Raw genomic sequence first — 18,530 nt, forward strand, 5'->3', positions numbered from 1 at the left:
TAAGACTGATTCAGGACAGACAATTAGTTATGTTAAACTTTCCTAGCAGTCCTTCACAAACAGGGAACAGTCTGTCTATTCTCTCCATCTGTCAGCTGCTGCTGGCTCTTCCTCCTCCTCTTCCTCACACACTGCTGAGTTTGTCCTGGTGGATCATCAGGGGTGCAAAGCCTCACAGATGATGTGCAGCAGTGGGTCCCTCAGTCTGTCCTCACTCTGGACACTTGCAGTTGTCACACATGGAAATCAAATGTGTGATAAGCTGCAGGATTCAAACACAAGTGTAACTTATAAATACATGTTCATACTTTTATTCCACAATCAGAGAGAAAGAAACAGAGAGAGAGTGCAGGACAGACAGACAGGTGACAGTCTCAGGTGTATACACTGCTACAAAACAGCACAAGAGAAGGAGGATTTAGTGTTTGTGTTATTACGAGTGCTAAACAAGAAGAGTTCCCAGATGGTACAGTGGACACATGTGTGACTCCTGTGATTAAAGCATCTTTCTTTCAGCTTAACGAGTGAACCGTCAGCTCGTTCAAACACACGTTAAAGTCCGTTTGGCTCGACACCACCGAACAGAGGCAGCAATATAACATAGCTAACATTAACAGTGCAGTGAATCCTGCTTGTGCCGTCATATTCAGGACTGCAAACCGAGCAGCATCACTGACTTTCAGCTTGTTGTGTTTGTGGATATATGACTGACTTTAATTATCCATAAAATCATCACATTCTCTGTAAGATAAGGTCGACTATATATATATTTTGAAGTAAAGGCTTTAAAACCAAGTTACTGCTGAAAGTACAAACATCACTAATGTCACATAACTTTGTCGACATGTGGCCAACAGTAATGTTTTAATGTTCTTAAACATTCGCACATAAATAAGTGACATAATATTCAGTACTTACTTTTGACAGTTCACTCTTCGGCCGCTCCCTTCTGCCGTATTTTGCGGCAAAATTATCCACACCCACCGCCGCGCTATGGATTGTGGGATATATGGGACCACAAAGCGTGCACCAGACCACGCTTGATATTTGGGGAAATCGACGGCGCATTTGGAGTATGCATTTGAAGTACACTTCGAATTGGGACAGCCGTCGTCGCGTGGCGGTGACGTAATCGCACTTGAAATGCGTACTTCAAGCGTGCAGACCCTGAATTGGTACACAGTCTATGTCAGTATGATGTTTTTATGACATCATGCTGACGTTCATAGATCATGTGCTGATGTCAGCAGTGTTAATATGTAAATCTAGTGCAGTATATTAATCTTTGTGTCAGTGTGAAGTCACATAATGTTGCACTGAAAAAATAATATTTTAAAAAGCTCAAACAAAGAAAGTGTTCATGTCCTCCAATGACTAATATATTTCTTTAATGTTTGGAGATGGAAACTAAAGCTTTGTCCTCATTCACGTGACCCTGACCTTTGACCTTTGTATTTATTATCTTTACCCACATGATTGGAGCAGAACTGGAAATCTTTGGCTTCTAAAACCTGTAAAAACTTCAGATTTTAAGATGTTTTTATAAAGTGTGTGATTTTGTGACACTTTATGGCGTCATTGTGACGTCGTATTGAAAAAATCAAATGTGTGTTCTTTAGCTCTCTTCTTGTCCTTTCATATCAGATATTATACTCCATATGGTTGCTTTACAAAGCAACTTTTTCAAAGTCAACTTTGACCTTTGGCCCTAACAACAAAGGTCAAAGTGAAATGCTTAGCTGAGCTAGGCTACACTGCTAACACACAGACAGACAACATGAAAGTGTTTGTGTGTTTGTTGTCATGGCAGCACACAAAAGCAAAACAACAGCAGGTTCAAACACTCAAAGAGCTGCATTACATTTGAATGTGTGACTGGTTGCTGAGGTGTTTGATGTTATGTGTCAGAGTTCAGCTTCACATGTTTGAAATAATAACACATTAAAAATATAACACCCCAGCTTGTGTCACTGGAGAATGCAGTTTGATTGATGACCCTAGCCTTGACCTTTTGACCCCTCCCTTCCCCCACCGGAAGTACTCCGGAAGTGTGTAATATGATCCATAAGCGCGACACCTGTTGTGACATCTGTTGTGAGAAAAAAAAAGTTTTCTCGCTTAGAGGGAGGGGGGGTCTGTGGAGGGAGGAGAATAAAATCAGAGAGGGCGGCGCGCACTTTTCTATGCGCAGACACAAGATGGATCCTTTCATTCTGCAACCCTGCGTTCCTCTGTACTTGGACGGGGAAGAGATCTGCTCTCCCGAGGCCGTAAGCATGGGAGGCAGCAGCAGCGGCGAGTGGTCTTCGTCGATTATCAGCGACACCCCCGTCACCGTCTACAGTAACAGATCAGAAGCAACCGATGCTCCGCGGAAAGAAGGGAGAAATAAGGACGTCTTCATGTTCCGCAGAGGAGCTTGCGGGGAGAATGGACTCTGCCTATTGAGGGCTGTGGAAAGTGGGGCTACGTCTTCGAGTATGACATATTCAAATACAACATATTTACTATTGAAGGCCTCAATCCAGACTTTTTGACCCTACCAGAAATACTCCGGAAGTGTCTAGTCATTTTCAGACCTGTGCATCATGTTCCATAAGCATGAGGGGATCAGAGAGGGAGGGGGGATCCTGAAGCATAAGGGTGACGCAGCTGTTGAGTCAGTGCTGTATAGAGAGACAGAGCGGCAGTTAGTTTTCCACAAACTCATAGTTTGAATTCTGTTTCAGTATTATGACAATTTTCTCACTATTTCTTTTTACAATAGCGGCTTTATTTTGCTTTCTTATATGACAGGCACAATAAAATAAAAAAACTTTAAGATTATAGTATAGTAACAAATTGTATTTTTATAGAGCAGGGTGGAGGCAGGCGCTTGTGATGAAAAGAAGAACTTTCTATCTGCTTGTAACCTACAGGCCGCCCACCTCATTCGTGTAAAAAATGAATATCCCTTAGCAAATACTTAGGATACTTACTTTTACAATTAAAACACCCTCGGATGAGGTATTTTGGTTTTGTGCAGCCACTCCTTCTCAGACCAAAGTAAAGAGTTTTTTCTTCATTTTTTGAGCTCCTTTTACATCAGGTTTTCTCATTAGCAGAAAAATAGACGGAAACCCTCAAAGAAAACGGCCTTGTTTTACACACACCGCGGGTCAAGGAGGAGTCAACAACCCCTCTCTAATCAATATTAGTATTTCTTAATGCTTGTAATCTAGCAAATAATTTCATACAGGTCTCAACTCCTTGTATGTGTAAAGTAAGCCTTAGTGGAAAAAAAAGCGTCGCGCCCATATTCAGAACTCTATCCCAAATATTTTTATTAAAACACCCCGATGAGGTATTTTGGTTTTGTGCAGCCACTCCTTATCAGACCAAAAGTAAAGAGTTTTTCCTCATTATTTTGAGCCACTTTTACAACAGGTTCTCTCAATAGACAGAAACCCTAAAAGAAAATGGCCTTGTTTTACGCACATCAAGAAGGAGTCAGACGATCGCCGGTTCATCCCGGTAAGTTACCTCCAAGAGATCGGGACGCTTCCTCCATCTCATACCATAAACGTATGAGAAGAAAACCCCCAGAGAATTTATTATTTTGGTAAGAGAGAGAGAGAGAGAGAGAGAATCGATCAAACTTTTCTACAAAACGTTATACCACTCCGGGCCGGGGGGGGGGGGATATAGCACGGACCGGCTGGATGACTATGCCGGATGGAAGCATAACCGGAAGCGTGGCAGCGAGTTTCCCTTTGACCTTCATCCTGCGCCATGATCAGCCGTTAAAACTTTCCTCAATATTGCTGTAACGTAACAACAAAGTTAGTTTTTTAAGATCAGACAGATCACAAAACATTCCTTACACGCAGTCACTGAATTAGCATCTGTGGCACAAATAAGCTTCAGGGACTGACTTGTTTTTTAGAACCGACCTTTGACACTTGGATGTTGGCTTAATTTTTTACACAAAGAGAAATTTGACCCTAATAATAAAAAACACAATACTGTGGTGAATACTTACCTCAACTTTGATGGGTTTTTCACAGCTATTTATTTAGAAAAAAAGTAAAACACGTTACAAGGACACAATGCACATTGCAGAGTACATGAATGGGAATTCCTCCTCTCTATACTTACACTCCTCCCTAACAATTGCCGAGTCATCATCTCCATATTGTGTGTCCCACTTTTCGAGTTTCATTGAAGTGTATCCAAGTGCACAAGATGTAAAACAATCTATTAGTTTTTTAAGTCCCCATCCCCGGTCTAACAAGATGCCGTTCATTTAGGAGACTAATCATTTTTTGATTTTAAATTGTGCTAACTTCAACGCAGTAAAGTTACAAATAAAACATATTAGAACTCATTTTTTTGTTGACCCCCTATGTGCAAGCACTTTGGCGACATTGGGAAGGAAAAACTCCCTTTTAACAGGAAGAAACCTCCAGCAGAACCAGGCTCAGGGAGGGGCGGGGCCATCTGCTGCGACCGGTTGGGGTGAGAGACGGAAAACAGGATAAAGACATGCTGTGGAAGAGAGACAGAGATTAATAACAGATATGATTCGATGCAGAGAGGTCTATTAAAACATAGTGAGTGAGAAAGGTGACTGGAAAGGAAAAACTCAATGCATCATGGGAATCCTCGGCAGCCTACGTCTATTGCAGCATAACTAAGGGAGGATCCAGGGTCACCTGGTCCAGCCCTAACTATATGCTTTAGCAAAAAGGAAAGTTTTAAGCCTAATCTTAAAAGTAGAGATAGTGTCTGTCTCCTGAATCCAAACTGGAAGCTGGTTCCACAGAAGAGGGGCCTGAAAACTGAAGGCTCTGCCTCCCATTCTACTTTTAAATACTCTAGGAACAACAAGTAAGCCTGCAGAGCGAGAGCGAAGTGCTCTAATAGGGTGATATGGTACTACAAGGTCATTAAGATAAGATGGGGCCTGATTATTTAAGACCTTGTATGTGAGGAGCAGGATTTTGAATTCAATTCTGGATTTAACAGGAAGCCAATGAAGGGAAGCCAAAACAGGAGAAATATGCTCTCTCTTTCTAGTCCCTGTCAGGACTCTTGCTGCAGCATTTTGGATCAGCTGAAGGCTTTTCAGGGAGTTTTTAGGACATCCTGATAATAGTGAATTACAGTAGTCCAGCCTGGAAGTAATAAATGCATGAACTAGTTTTTTAGCCTCACTCTGAGACAGGATATTTCTAACTTTAGAGATTTTGCGCAAATGGAAGAAAGCAGTCCTACATATTTGTTTAATATGTGCATTAAAGGACATGTCTTGGTCAAAAATAACTCCAAGGTTCCTCACAGCATTACTGGAGGCCAAGGTAATGCCATCCAGAGTAAGAATCTGGTTAGATACCATATTTCTAAGATTTTCAGGGCCGAGTACAATAACCTCAGTTTGATCTGAATTAAGAAGCAGAAAGTTAGCGGCCATCCAGGTCTTTATGTCTTTAAGACATTCCTGCAATTTAACTAATTGGTGTGTGTTACCTGGCTTCATGGATAGATAGAGCTGTTGCTTCTACATTAAACAGAAGAGCAGCGACATGGCTGCAGGTCTCAGCGACTCCGGCCATACAGGTGCAGTGGGCGTCTTCAACCTTCCCTGTGATGCTCACAGTGACCCATGGCTGCAATGCTGGTTCATTCAGTCTTTGAGAGTGCAGCACCTGAAACACACACAGACAAAGTTAATTTAAAGACAAGAACTATGAGCCAAGGCCGACACAAATGTGTTTTATCTACTTTATCATAAATGTAACAAAGTGTTTAGAAAGTTAGCACATACATGTAATTTTTCATTTCTTTATGTATCCATCTATAGAACGCTGCATGTTATAGTGTAAATCTGCCTGTTCTCTCTCAGAAACCTGCCTGCAGAAAATGAACCTAAAGTATGTAATGCAAGGATGTAATCATCTTCAAGATGGAGAAAGCATAAAGTTCAACTTTAAGTGACAATTATTGACACCTAATATAATAAGGAGATTCTGCAGGTCATTAAGCAAGGTATAAAACTAAAATAAAATGTATTTTTAGTGACACAGGACACAAACACGGGAGCAAGATGTATAATTAGGATTATTTATAATAAACATTAATAAATCATTGCAATTTCGTTAACCATACAGAATAACTAAATCCTTTAGGACAATATCACATCAATGCACTGAACTCACTGTGTTATCCCTCTAACAGCCTCCACATGTTTTCACTGTAATTTCCCCTCATGAATGAATTTATGCTGCACTAATCTGAATGTTTGGGGGAAAATCAAACGCCTTTTACTCGCAGTACTCGAGCTGACTTACCTTTGTTTGAATGACAACATACTCACAAATCTTGTACCCAATCTTTGGTGAATTGGATGTGTCCCTCCACAAATTTATAATTGCGAAACTGGTTCACCTTGTACGCACTGACTACACAGACAAGGTACGATAATATGTCAGGCTACATCAATAGCGGTAGGTCTTCAGGGTTTCTACTCCACGGTCGTATTTCATACGGGTCCACATTTCCAATGCACGCTATTTTCTACAAGTACCGTCTCTTTGCATCCAGACGCAATCTGTCTCTGTGCCGTCCTTTTTCTTTTAAACTGCTTTTAAGCATGTTTCTAGCAACTGTCCTTCCAACATAGTGTGTTTGTTTTGATTCGTGGCCCCGGAAGATGGCTACGCACTCCCACAATACATTGCGGCGTGACGTCAACTCCAAAGCCCTATAATCTTGCTAATGACCTTGTGGCGGACCACCAGGAGACTCCACTCACACCCAGCGAGAAAGGAAGTGGGAGGAGTGATGCTTCTGGGTTCTAGGGGATGTTTTGCCACCTTGTGAAACCAGTTTAAAAGCTGAGAAGAAAATTGGAGTGAAATGTGACAAGCTCTTGTGTCATTCCTCCACATTGTTGACCCCTGAGGCAAACATGCTAAGGTCCATGGCCGCAGGACTTCCATCTCCACCTCCAGCTGCGTTGGCTGTGGAGGTTAAGCTGTCGATTTTTTGGCTTCACGATCCCCCTTCATTGTTCATCCACATCAAAGCTCGGTTTACTCTTCGTGACACAAAACACCATCACGTGGTGGCCTCTCTGGATCCGCTGTCCTTCCGTCGTGTGATGATTCTCCTCCAGAGAGTACTGCTCTCAAGGAGCTGCTGTTGTGCCGTTAGTCCCTCTCCAACACGGAGAGAAACTACTCTTTCTCTCAGGCTTCGGCAATGGTAACGCTCTCGAGCTCATGGAAAGCATGCTGTCCATGTAAAAACGGATGACGGAGGATTCCTCTTCACTCAACTCGTCCTCTGACAGCTGCCAGTTTCCCTGCGGGCTGGCCTCGCCAACTCCCCACTGCTGGCTGTGAGGGATTACCGCTCACTGGCAGAAGAAGCAGACCGCATTCTCCTGGCTACTAGGAGCGTCGGCATCCTGGCGATGTGGCATCCAGTGCTAAAAAGTGTTGCTTCAAAGCCCAGGAAAATGAGGCTGCCTGTGCCCTGTAGCGGCTGCGACCGCTGGCGGCAGAGAATGGCTGCTCTTTATAGAAGACTCACACTCGGGTAGACATTTCCTGGTAGACTCCGGCTCCAAGAAGAGCCTCCTGCCCCCGGCTAGTTCTGACAGGCTAGCTGAGGGCAGAGGAGCCGGCAGCAGCTAATAGCATCCCCATCAAAACATTCGGTAATAAGTTGGTGACTGTTCACCCCCGACCACCAACCAGACCATCTCTTTGCCTGCAGCCAACATGGGGAGAACTCTCAAGAATAAATGATGCTGTGAAGCATGAAAATGCCATCGGGTCTGCTGTGGTGGTGCCGAAACCCAGGAAGGAAGATGCGGCGAACCCAGGACTTGGCCAGCAGAGGGGGGAGCTGGCGCAAATGGTGACTGAGCTGGTGGCCACGCAGTGGAAGCAGGCGTCGGTGTCCTGCCGCCGGCGGGAAGAGCTGCAGGATCAGGCTAAGCACCACCTGCACAGGGTGAAGAATCTGGTGACTCTGATCCGGTCCTGCCCGGCATCGGTGCCCACGACCTTCGACTGCACAGTGCCCGTGCCGGACCAGTCAGAATGCAGCCTGCTGCCGCACCCATCCCCACTCCTCGGCTGGGAGCAGCTGGGGCCCAGCAGGTGCCTGCAACCGTCCTGTCCCCTCGGAGGAGGACTGCGGAGCAATCACTGTGTCTGCGACCTGCCCAGCCTAAGGTGGAGGAGGCATGCAAGAGTCCGTGCCCGCCAGAGGTGGAGGAGGTGCGTGAATGGCTGCTCCAGCCGGGAGAGGTGGAGGAGGAGAAGGTCCGTGTGCCAAGGGAGCTGGCTTGGCCCAAGCGGGTGGACAGGAAGGACTGGCTTGGGGTGAGCCGTAGGCTGGCGCGCCAGCAGGAACTGCCAAGCTGGAGATGGAGGTCAAGGTGCACGGGGATCCTGCCACGCAGGAGGGCGGCGTGCTGTTCACTCCAGCCTCTCTTCTCTGTGTGGTCCTGCGTGACGGCCGCCTGCCCAGCAGCCTGCCGTGCACGGCATCTACAATCAAGCCTTGCTGGCTTAAAACCTGTGCTCTGCTTGTGTTGTTGTTGTTGGTGATGTATATGGCTGACAGCTGGAGAGCTGCAGCCGTTGAATGTACTGTTACAGAAACCGTGTGATTATTGTAAGAATAAATGATGCTGCGAAGGATGAAAAATCTTAAAGTGCACGCAAGCCAGTAAACAAATTAAAACAAACAAATGCTGTTGAGAAACTATAATACATACATTACAATTAAAATTTTCAACAACAAAAACAACAACTGGTAAAAATATAAATACTATGTAAACAACTTAACAACCCCCAAAGTGTTTAAGTCACGTCACGTGACAGTGCAACATCTAAACACAAGAAGAGGAGAGTCCAGCGACCTATGCCATACGACTGCTGCCGCAGGCGTGAGAATTGTAGGACAAATACTTTTAAAAAGTAAAAACAATTAGTACAGAATCTTTCTGATCAAAATAGAAACTTCAGGTAGACTTGTAGTCAAGACCGCCTAATCCGAGACCAAGACAAGACCAAGACCAAGACCAAGTTGAGACGAGACCAAGACCGAGACCAAGTCGAGACGAGACCAAGACCATGACCGAAACAAAAAAGTCTTTAAACTGCAGCCAGATGCTGCTTCGTTTAGGCATATTTATGTGTTTTTGCTTTCGCACAGCCCACCTCACCGCTGTCTACTGTCTCACTCATTTACTGAGAGGACAGACGGATGCTCCACTTGATTGTCGCGTCCATCACCCTCTCTGTTTTTCACATAATGATATTATCCTATATCCTCACATGTGATTGGCCACAATATGGAGGGATTGGAGCATAGCTGAGCCACTGTGTGAAAGCTGAGCAGCAAAAGGAAATTAAGTGAGGGTAGAAATGACTGTAAGATTAATAGGCTCTGTTTTGAGTTTTGTTCAATAAAGAATGACTTCATATAGGAAAAAAATAAATATCACATATGCAGGAAACCTTAAACTAGTTTTTAATTAAGCAGCAAGGCAGAACAGAGTCGGGGCTGTATCAAGACACAGGGACTAAACCCCAATTCAACCAGACCCAGAACTGATCCAGAATTAAAACAGGACTACAACAGTTCAAAATCAGGACTACTTAGGACTTAACCAAAACAGAAACAGAATCAAAACTAGATGATAGTAGCACTAAAAATCATCATAGACCTGCACTACACTTATTTTTTAATTCTACCAAAGTAAACTATTTAGATTCAGAAAAGTTTATATAATTATTTAGCCTTCATAAGCCTGCATGCATAACTTAATAAATATAGAATTTGAAAAGTAACAAATGGTATCTAAAAAGAAACACTAGGTACGAGATACATGTTCTAATGAGTTTTGGTAAACAACCATTTGACTAACATTTGTGTCTCACCTGCTCTTGTTCCATCTCTGTTCTGTCCTCATTCTCCTCTCTCTCTCTCCCTCTCTGTTCCTCTCTCTCCCTCTCTCTCCCTCTCTGTTCCTCTCTCTCCCTCTTTGTGCTGACAATCAAGCCAAACACCAACATCATCAAATACACAGTGGAAACCAGATATTTACAAACTCTTCAGATAAAAACACAAACACTTTTTTAATTGTAACATCAAATCAGACTAAATGTTTATTCTTTTTAGATTGATAAATATAAAAAACATATTTGTTAACTTTTGTATTTTGTATTCAAAATTGAGCCACACTTATGGAGCTCCACAATTCTTTTCCTGGTGTTTTGGTTGATATCTCTTGATTTATCTTGTTCTCTGATGACTCTGCTATAGTCGGCCTCGTCACTGATGGGGACGACAAGGAGTACAGAGGACTGACTCAGGACTTTGTGGACTGGTGCCAGCTGAACTACCTCCAGATCAATGCCAGTAAAACCAAGGAGCTGGTGGTAGACTTCCGCAGGCACAAACATCCTCCACTGCAACCATTGAACATCCAAGGTATGGACATCGAGGCTGTGGATAGCTACAGGTACCTTGGTGTTCATCTGAACAGCAAACTGGACTGGACTCATAACTCAGACGCCCTCTACAGGAAAGGGCAGAGCAGGCTGTACCTGCTGTGGAGACTCAGGTCGTTTGGAGTGGAGGGCCCACTCCTGAAGACCTTCTATGACTCTGTGGTGGCCTCAGCCATCTTTTATGGTGTGGTCTGCTGGGGCGGCAGCATCTCTGCTGGGGACAGGAAGAGACTGAACAGGCTGATCCGAAGGGCCAGCTCTGTTCTAGGATGCCCTCTGGACCCAGTGGAGGTGGTGAGTGACAGGAGAATGGTGGCTAAGCTGTCATCCCTGTTGGACAACATCTCCCACCCCATGCATGAGACTGTGACAGCACTGAGCAGCTCCTTCAGTGGGAGACTGCGGCACCCACGGTGTGGGACGGAGAGGTTTCGCAGGTCTTTCCTCCCCACTGCTGTCAGACTCTACAATAAAGACTTTAACTGATCAAACACACAAACCCACACATGTGCAATAACACTAATGTGCAATAATCTTTTCTGGCATCGTTGTATTTTTACTCAGTTGTATATGGCATTTGTATTCTATTTTTATCTTATTGTATATTTTATTCTATTTTATTCTGCTGTATATAGTATTTTATTTTATTCTATTCTGTACAGTTGTGTACTGTATTTATTCTTATCTTATTGTATTCTAATTTTTGCTTCATAACTTTTGCACTGTCCACTTCCTGCTGTGACAAAACAAATTTCCCATGTGTGGGACTAATAAAGGTTATCTTATCTTATCTTATCTTATCTTATTTTTCCCATTTCAAAGAAACAGGCTCTGTGTTTTGCCTTATATGCATCCACAGGTGTGTCACCAATTTACTCACATGGACTCTACTAACCTATCAGAAGCTTCTTCAGCTCAGAATGGAATCATCTGGAGTTTTCTTATTAATTAACAATAAACTTAGTGTATATGTACTCCTAAATTTGATAAAAGTGATCATAAATAGACAGCTCTGTCTCTCTTTATTCTGACATTTAACTAATTCAAAAGATATTTCAACATTTATTTATCTAAAACAAAACAAATTTACTCTAAATTGATGTTTAACAGTAAAAAAAAAAAAAAGTTTTTATGTTTTCTCCCTAAAGTGTATGTAAACATCTGGTTTCAGCTGTGAATATATTGCTGTGTGTTGAAATTTCTCTTGTTTTGCATAGATATACTGAACAACATACAAAGCATAATATATAAAATAACATCTACCAGAGTTTTTTCTTTGAAAGAAGCTCCTTATGTCCATTGTTGTGTACATCAGTACACAATTGAAACCGATTTAGAGAGTTTGTTTAGCCGTGGAGGGTAAGAACTGAAAACATGAAATGTAAGCTAAGACTCTCTAAAAAATCAGCATTGTTGTTCGGCTTTTTATTTATCCATTTGTTGATTCACTCGAAGAGTAAGTAACGCAACCAAGTGATCAGTTTGATATCAATCTTTTGTGATACACCGTCATATTTACATTATTTGTACAGTACGAATGATTTGTTTTGGTACCTGGTCAAACTTAAGCTCTCCTCTGTCTGGAGGAGAGCTTAAGGCAGCAGCTTCTCCCCCCTCGCTCACATTGGGTGCTGTGCTCAGTTGCCTAGTGCCTGAGCTTGGATCATACCAAAATTAGGGGGAATTTACGACAGTGCGCTCTGTGTTTCGTGTGTTGTTTTTGTTTTATACAGTTGTCAGTCAGGCATCTAACTAACAAATTACACTCGAAAAGACCCCATGCTTCTGAAAAAATGAGCCGGGCTTAAGCCCAGTAAGCCACCCCCACCCCCCCTCCGCTCCGCTGATGGTTGACTCCAAATCTCCCAAACACTATGTCGATTTGAGAACGCAAGACCGAAACAGCGAGACCAAGACAAGACCAAGACAAAAGTCCGTCGAGACCAAGACGAGACCAAGACCATGTAAAAGTGGTCTCGAGACTCTCGAGACATCCAACTCTAACTTCAGGCTGTTTCCTTCATGCTATTTTACCCGATGGCATCATAAACATTTTCATGTATTTGTATTATTGTTTTCTATTCTCTGTTCTCTGTTTTTTTTAAATCATTTTTTACTGCCACCAAACAAAGGAACACACCAGGAAATATGATGAAACCACAACGGAGTCTGTCACAGGAAAGAGGAGGGCCTTAAAGCTGAGCTGAACTAAGATGAGGTTTCGACACCATTACCAAGAAAAGCCATGAAGGAAATACCTCTGCTGTCACTGCTCTGTAAGTACGATATGTTCCTTTATCTGTATGTACAAGATGTAATAATAACCTTAAACATTTTACCAGAAAACATGGCTGCAGTTCTGTTGTCTTCTCCAGCTTAAGCTGGGCATACACTGTGCGATTTTTGGCCCATTTTGAGATGATTTTTCAGTCGTGCGACCATTTTGGGGATGGGCCCAAGTTCCGCCTTAATCATGTGTTGTGCATTGTGTAGTATACATGGGGTAATGAGAAGCAATTAACACCTCACGACCAGCTCCCGATCAGCAATCGTATGTTCACAAGAAAATCAAACCTGTTTGAAATCCTGGTTGCTACTCGTGAGGGTATCACACTGTTGATGCGAGGCCACAAGCCGATTTAACACAACGCTTCACACTGCGCATGTGCAAACACAGAAGCAGAAGTGAAAAAGACGAATCAGCATGGCAGTGCAGTGTGTGATCTGGACACAAACAATGACGGCACAACTTGTAGAACTTTGGCAAGCTCATCTGAGCCTTTTTGATGTGGCCTTACAAAATTATCATCACTGCAACATCCGTGAAAGGAGTTGGATGGACATTTCTGCTCAATTGCAGCTGTGTTGTAAGTCAATGTTTTTCATAAGCAATTTAGCAAAGTTGATGTTTTTGGTGGTGTGTGTCTGTGTGAGTGAAAGACAGAGAGGGAGAGCGAGGAAGAGCAAGAGACAGATTTTGTGTTATATATTAGCTATATAATATAAGCTTTGGTAACACTTTATGTTAACAAGCTAAAATTTGGATGCACAGTGTGAGCACTCAGGTCACATCAGAGGATCGGGCCGTATACTGTGAGACCCTGCATCGTGACGTATGAACATCTAACCCCTGTCGTACAGTTTGAGCAGGAGCTGAATAACGTGACTGAAAAAAATTGCACAGTGTAATTGCCCAGCTTTAGCTGGTCTGAAGCTTCAGTACCAGCAGTATTTCTAAAATTGTTCAGTGATGTTCTGACTTTTCTTTGTCTAAAATAAAATAATTAATGCTGAAGAGCTTTCAAAACATGATTTTCTTTTAATTCAACTTCATGATAAGAAAACAAAGAATTGTATCTGCGCTGAATGGATGCTTTAAATTAAATAAATGGATAAATGAATAAATGTTTCCCTCTCAATTAGTCCTAGGGAGAAGGAAGTTCAAACACATCTTCCACCCTAAGACTCTTTTGATAGCAGCAATGTTTCCGGTTTCAAAAGAACTTTGACCTGTTAATCTCCACAAGGTAGTGACGAAGATCACTGTAAAAAAAACAAAACAAAAAAAAAAACAGTAGAAATCAGAAAATTTTCTGGTAATTTTTTTTGCCAGTAAACTTTCTGCTTTTTTACGGAAGTTGACGGACCTTTCTGTAAATGATAAAACGGAAAATTCTGTAGATTCACAGTATATTTTCTGTATCATTAACTGATATTTTCTGTTAATAGAAAAATTGAAAGTTCTATTTATATTACCATTTACAGGCACATCTTTTCACTGTAGTTCATTAAATGTAGTGCCTAGCACACAACAACATTGGTACAATTAATGTTAAATATTCTTTTATTCTCTCAACTCAAAAACTATACTAAAATATGATGACAGCATCCATCTCGTCATAAAATGACTAAACAGCTAATACACAGACAAAATAATGCACAAACTTTCAAATTTGAGCATTTTTATTTCCTTGAAACCAGGTTACCTTCATGTAAATGTGTTTATTTAAATTCATTCAAGTGGCTCCAAAGTGTTTTCTTCAAACCCCTGACAAACAAAAAATGTAATATTTAACAATATGTTCACATTTAATAATATCCAGAGTACCTTTAAGTTAGAATCACTGCCTCGTGGTTGTTTTGCCTCAGCCAAACAGTTAACGTGTGGTTTACATTCATGTCTGTCCACTCATGATACAGTACAGTACCAGATCACAACAGCAGTCACCTCAAGGCGCTTTATATTGTACAGTAGATCGTACCATAATACATACAGAGAAAAACCCAACAATCATATGACCCCCTATGAGCAAGCACTTTGGCGACGGTGACACCACGAAACAAAAAATAGCGTATAATATGAAACGGTAGATGTTTTCATTTTGTCATCCGATATCTATCGTCATATCACACAGCCCTACAAAGGATTATAATACATGTAGAGCTGCATACACATAACAGCATTCTGTATCAACATAAGCAGTTTGTCATTAAAGAAACATACATACCTTGAGAAACTAAATCAGCCACAACATTAAACTCACCTTGTGTTTGTAGAGAAGGTGATCAGGCTTTTTCTTCATTTCCTGAGACCAGCTGCTCTGGATCATCACCAGCTTGTATCTTCATCTTTTTTTTCACTTGGTGAAGTCTTTCCTTCTCATTGCTCTGCACTGGAAAACCAAAGTGTGTGATCACATGTGAAATAAGTAAAAAATTTCCTCTGCAGGGTTTAGAGTGCTTCAATTAGTGATGACTTCTCAAATAATCTAAGGATCTGAATTTTTAAGAAAGCCACAAATGTCTCTGCTTATATAAGGTTAAAAGATTGATATAGACATTACAGTTTATAACATGTCAGCATCCCCCACAAGGCATATAAAATAGACATAATTGTAAATGTGCTGAGGTGAAACTAAATAATATTACCACTACAGTCTGTTAACCACCAAATTAATCTATGCTGGTCAGCTAGCTAAAGTCCCAAATCAGAGGCTAACATTAGCATTTGTTAGCGTCAGCCAGGAAGGTCTGAGACTTAAACTAGGGTTAGTGTAAATTTGCCTGAAACCCTTTAAAGTGTACAGTAGAGCCAACTGTAAAATATAGGTATTATTATATTACTTATTAGAGTCCTAAAATAATTTCTTCCTCTCTATACATTAGTAGAACCATGAAGTTTTTCACTTTTCCCAGTTATCTACATCACTGACCTTAGCTGTCACAGCTGTGTAATACCCAGAGAGATGCAGACAGCTATGAAAACTGGTTCAGCCTCTGGAGGGCAAAACAGGGGGTATCTTAGCAAAAATGATTTCAACATTAACTAAAATGGAAAGCTTAACTCATGTTAAACTTAAACAACGATTATTTTAAAAATGAGTCAGCAAAATATTCCTGACTTATCTGGAGACAGCAGAAACCAGTTAACAAATAAATTAACAATTCTTTCTAAATAAAAACAAGGAGTCTTTTGAAAAACTTTACTTTAATAAAAGAAAATATGAGTTTTAATATTTACCACAGAAATTTGAAGGCAGTTTCTCCAACTCCAGAGTCCAAATCCAGATGTAGCCTAAAAGAAGTGTAATGGCTGCTCTTGCTCTGACTTTTCCCTCCTTTTGGGGTTCTTTTTCCCACAATGCATTGCAGTAGTTGAAAAATACAGAAAAATACCTGTAAATGACTAATATGGCAAAGATTCCTTCACCTTTATACCATACATCTTACTGTATTTTTACTGTACTCTATTTTTGTGGCCTATTTCTGGCATTCCCAAGTGGAAAACCTTAGGAGAGCAGGACCTAGATGTACACATTGATAGATGTGTACATGTGTAAAAAAAACAAAAAAAACAAAGCAAGTGGATGAAAGTAACCCTGACCATAAATGGGTCCCCTGAGACCAGGTGAGTATGGATATTTTAGCTTTAATGTTAGGATGGGATTGATGATCTGAAGTAGATCAACAGCAGTCTCACAGAGAAAGAGTGAAGAAAAAAGAGCGGGTGGTGGTGTTGTGGAAGTTCAGAAGTTCTGCATTTCCCAACTGTGAAAAATCTAAATAACGTGACTGTTGCCTCCTTTCAGATCTCACTTTACTGCTGAGCTGCACAGGATACGGAGGTCAGTAACTTTCTTCTGTCAAACTTTGAAACTTATGAAATTTCAATGCAACAAAAGGACTGTATGAATATAATTACAATTTAATAGTGCAAAACTGTACTGCTGGTCCAGCCTTGATGCAGCTCAAAGATGTCCACTCCTTTCATTTCATGAGAAAAGCAGGATAACGGCCCCATAGCTTTCAGGAGAAATTTCTGACACTCACACAATCATCTATAAGTAAACACTGGTGACAGTGGGGAAAAGAAAACTCCTTTATAACATTAAGAAACCTGCAAAAGAACCAGGCTCAGGGAAGGACGGCCATCTGCAGTGACCAGCTGGGGGTGAGGGAAACACTGTGGGGGATGAATGACATGTAAGAGAGAAATGTAAACTTTTTAAGACAGAAGTTGTGTGTGTGTGTTTGTGAATGTATTAGAAAAGGATATCAAAAAGGTTATTTGTATTTAAACCGGTGATTTTGTGACAACACAGGGCGGTGACAACGTGGGGAGCTGGAGGCTGCATGCCCGTTGGCTTTAATTCATTTTACTTGCATTTGTTTAACCTGAAAAAAATAATCACAATAAAAGTCAGCTCCACAGCCGTACTGGAGCAAGACTTTCCGAGAGAGTCAGGTGCTTCTCCACACAACAACCAGTCTGCACTGAGAAGCCTTTAGACTGACATTTCAAAATCTCAGCATGGGGATCCTCACTGACCCGTTAATAAAGCAGGAAACGTATCATCAATAAGGATGTTTCAGGCAGGCTCTCGCTTTGACCAATGAGAATGACGCTGACTTTAACCTGATCCCTGTGAAACAGCTCCTCCTCTCCCAAAGTCAGCCATCGGTGAGAAACCAGAAGCTCTCGACTGCCTGAATTTCAGCTAATGCCCAACACCCTTGGCTGACGGTTTGAGCCACGAGGTGGGGCTCCTCCTTGAGGTGGCCCTACCCCTAACATTTACCAATCAGACAGCGGGGGGCAGTTTCAACATGGCCGATTACAAACACTAATCAGCCGTTTATTGCCTTACGGGTTAGAGGTGCAGATAGAGCCCAAATAAACAGTGCAATAGAATAGCCTGAAAATTCAGCTGAGAAAAAACATGAACCTTTTTTCCATTAACATGACCATGAGATCCTATAACCTCTCCATGTTCAGTCAGACAGCCGTCAGATGCTACAGGGCGTCTGCAGTGACACCCAAGAGGTGGCAGATGCGTATATGTACAGTGCAGAGACCTGATGAAGAAACTCTGGAGGAGCAATGAAATTCCTCCAGAGTCTGTGGTTATGCATTTAATTACAGAGCTACTGAGCTATATTTTTACCTGCTAAAAGCCAGTGAAGTTTTTGGGCCATTAGTGACAAGGATCACATTAACTGCATCTGATTGGGCGGTTCTGAGTCTAATCGTCACCTCCAAGCTGCACAGAAGCCTGCAAGAGACACGTCAGCAGGCAGACATCAGGATGAGAAATCAACTTACACAGACTCACTATCCCTCTGTGAAAGAGGAAGATCAACATCAGCCTTTAAATCTAGTTAAAAGAGTTATAACCTTTGGCCCTGGGAAATAGGAGTACTGCCTTCTGTAAATGGTACTGCAGAGTCTCCATCAGATTACAGAGGACAGCACTAATGCAGACGAGTTCATCAGCAGCTCTGTTTCATACGGTACTCTGAATCCCTACACAGGATTGGTTAAAAATGATGAGCGAAAAAGCCACAAAATTCAAAGAACTGTTCAGACGGAGCCAAAATTCAGTAGAGATAGTTCTGATTGGGAAAGCTCAGAGATGTTAAACGAAGCACTGCCTCTCAGCACCCCCATCCCCCCTCCCAACTCTACACTTCTTTTTAAAAGCAGGTTACGCTAACCCCCAGCCAGTACTTTTCATG

General features: G+C 41.9%; 1 protein-coding gene across 1 annotated transcript in view; it reads right to left on the reverse strand.

Moving 5' to 3' along the window:
- LOC116335110 (neural cell adhesion molecule 2-like) overlaps window positions 1–18,530 on the reverse strand; it is a 660,945-nt gene that overhangs the window by 287,309 nt on the left and 355,106 nt on the right. The gene's annotated exons all lie outside the window — the stretch shown is intronic.

The sequence above is a fragment of the Oreochromis aureus genome, linkage group 3 (assembly GCF_013358895.1).
Source record: "Oreochromis aureus strain Israel breed Guangdong linkage group 3, ZZ_aureus, whole genome shotgun sequence".
Lineage (NCBI taxonomy): Eukaryota > Metazoa > Chordata > Actinopteri > Cichliformes > Cichlidae > Oreochromis > Oreochromis aureus.